Source organism: Hemicordylus capensis, chromosome 10, assembly GCF_027244095.1.
Source record: "Hemicordylus capensis ecotype Gifberg chromosome 10, rHemCap1.1.pri, whole genome shotgun sequence".
NCBI classification, from domain to species: domain Eukaryota; kingdom Metazoa; phylum Chordata; class Lepidosauria; order Squamata; family Cordylidae; genus Hemicordylus; species Hemicordylus capensis.
This window is the reverse complement of record NC_069666.1, coordinates 18,266,263-18,269,278: the sequence shown is the minus strand read 5'-3', so window position 1 is coordinate 18,269,278 and position 3,016 is coordinate 18,266,263. Positions and strand designations below refer to the sequence as shown.

General features: G+C 47.4%; 1 pseudogene; it reads right to left on the bottom strand.

The window, feature by feature from the left end:
* Positions 1–242: 242 nt before the first annotated feature.
* Positions 243–361, bottom strand: LOC128335233 (uncharacterized; annotated as a pseudogene).
* Between the last annotated feature and the right edge of the window lie 2,655 nt (positions 362–3,016).

Here is a 3,016-nt window from a genome sequence, read left to right as displayed (position 1 = left end):
AGACTGGCAGCGGCTTCTCCAAGGTTGCAGGCAGGAATCTCTCTCAGCCCTATCTTGGAGATGCTGCCAGGGAGGGAACGTGGAACCTCAGATGCTCTTCCCAGAGAGGCTCCATCCCTTAAGGGGAAGATCTTCCAGTGCTCACACATCAAGTCTCCCATTCATATGCAACTAGGGCAGACCCTGCTTAGCTAAGGGGACAAGTCGTGCTTGTCACCACAAGACCAGCTCTCCTCTCCTCAAGTCTACAGCATCCAGTATTCCCAGGCGGTTTCCCATCCAAGTACTAACCAGTCCTGACCCTGCTTAGCTTCCAAGATCAGACGAGATCGGGTGCCTTCAGGGTAGTGTGCTTGGAATCCTGCCCAAATCGCATCAAACTGCTGCTATGGATGTGGGGTTAATTTGGAGCACTCTGCATAGGTAATAATGCGATGTCTCTAAAGTGTCCAATGGGGATGTATTTCTCATTGATACGAATAGCCTCTTTGTGTCCTTCAGATCCCTAACATCAGTCCGGTTGCGCTGGGGAAAGGGTGCTATGCATGGGCTTGGGCCTGTAACCAATTGGAAGCTTCCTTAAATGCTTCCTCGGGCAGTAGAGGGAGCATTTTGCATTGCCTCCTCTGATAGGCAGCAAGAACCCAAACGTCACTGGATTTCCGTGTATGCTGCATCACTGCACAGGATTCTCTCCCTACCCTCTGCAGATGGGCTTCCCCTACAGAGCTGCTAGAAAAGGCCGGGCAGTGTGGTTTGCATGATGTGCTAGTTTTCCTTTCAGAGTGACAGCTTCAGCGACTTCCCCCAAAAGATCCTTTTCTATACCGGACTCAGCACTCCGGAATTTGGCATGCTGTCCTTAATAGCTCACCTAACTCCTCCATTCCACTTCAGTTCAACTTGTAGGAACAGATGACGGCTTTGCATCGTGCAGCCAGAGCAAAGTGAAGCTATCAAGTGGGTCCCTAACTCTGTACTGTTTCCTTTGCAAGAAAACAACAACAGTGGTGCAGTCCAAACTCAGGCTTCTGAGTGTCCCGGTAAGGTCACTTAAACATGAAATGTTATCTCAACCCTTTGCATTAGCTCGAGCGTGGTTTGGGTAGACCACCGCACATAGGAAGCAGCCATATACTGAGTCAGACCACTGGTCCATCTAGCTCAGTATTGTCTACCCAGACTGGCAGCGGCTTCTCCAAGGTTGCAGGCAGGAATCTCCCTCAGCCCTATCTTGGAGATGCTGCCAGGGAGGGAACTTGGAACCTAGATGCTCTTCCCAGAGTGGCTCCATCCCCTGAGGGGAATATCTTCCAGTGCTCACACATCAAGTCTCCCTTTCGTAAGCAACCAGGGTGGACCCTGATTAGCTAAGGGGATTAGTCATGCTAACTACCGCCAGACGAGCTCTCCTCTCATAAGGCAGCTTCCTATGTCCCTTGTATTTTAGCCTGATTAAAATTGCATCTGCAAGCTGCCTTAAGGATCTAAATGGTGAAAAGGCAGAACATCAATTGTTAAAATAAACGATACATCCATGAAAGTATGCCACCGATGTGCACTGAACATATTCACCTGAAAGAAGAGGACGAACAAAGAAGGGGATCCGCAAGTGCCATATATATCATGCAATTTTGATCAGCTGATTTCACTGCTTGGTAGCATAGGTCAAGCATAAAGGCAAATGGGGAACACTTTTGTGAACTCCCCCTCCCCACCCACAAAGTCAGAAAACAGGAGAGGAGAGCTGGTCTTGTGGTAGCAAGCATGACTTGCCCCTGTAGCTAAGCAGGGCCCACCCTGGTTGCATATGAATGGGAGACTTGATGTATGAGCACTGTAAGATATTCCCCTCAGGGGATGGAGCCACTCTGGGAAGAGCATCTAGGTTCCAAGTCCCCTCCCTGGCAGCATCTCCAAGAAAGGACTCCTGCCTGCAACCTTGGAGAAGCCGCTGCCAGTCTGTGAAGAGAATACGGAGCTAGATAGACCAATGGTCTGACTCAATATATGGCAGCTTCCTATGTTCCTGTGTAAAACTGGTCCATTTTCTGAATAAGTTTGAAAGCGCCAAGCAAGGTTATAAGATGAATAAACTGACAACATTCACTACCTTACCTCCATAGATATTTAATATATAGCAAAATCTTTATTCCCTTAATAATGTCCTTTGCCCTCCTCCCGCCCACTTTGTTCTTGCAACTTAGTTGATCCAGAGTCACCCCTCCAGCATCTCACTCTAATGATACCGTAGTCACTGTGTTAATAGTTCTGGCCTGCGCGTTTTATAAACAAGAGAATTTCAAAACAAAATGCTTCCGCTCGTCCTACAGTATGGTCACCCCAAGGCCAAGTCATTAAAATAAGCTCTGGTGGCACTGCGAAGACCTTTCATTAAAGAAACAGCATCGGCTGACTCACCACCAGCATTTGCAAGATTAATGGAAGACTCACTCTTCCTCTTTCTCACACCTGGGATCCGTGGCTTTCTAATTAGGGGAGAGATACAATCATCATTGCTATTACTAGTAAACTTTTTTATTTTCTGCTGAGGCAATGCTTCCTTTCCACATACACTGGAAATCCATTAGTTCAAAACCTGTGGTTTTGAAAATTTGCCCAAGTTCAAACTTGTATTTCTTTCTCTGCCAGCTATAAAGATCAACAGAGGGGATATATTATCGATTTGTGTATTTTGGAGACATAAGCACATCCCTGCTGGGCCCAAAGCCTATCTAGCCTAAATTCCTGCTTCATACAGTGGCCCACTAGATGCCTCTGGTGGGCCACTGGAGAAAGATGCCTCTGATGAGCATGCCCTCTCTCCTGCTGTTGCTCCCCTGCAACTGGTATTTAGAGGGTTAGGGTGGAGTGTGGAGGTAGCCTGTAGCCCTCAGACTAGTAGCCGTTGATAGACCTGTCCACCGTGAATTTATCTATAAATAAATACCCTGTGGACTGCTTCACACATACACTGAAGTATCAGATGGTAGTTTGTGTGAGAGTGTGTGTGAAT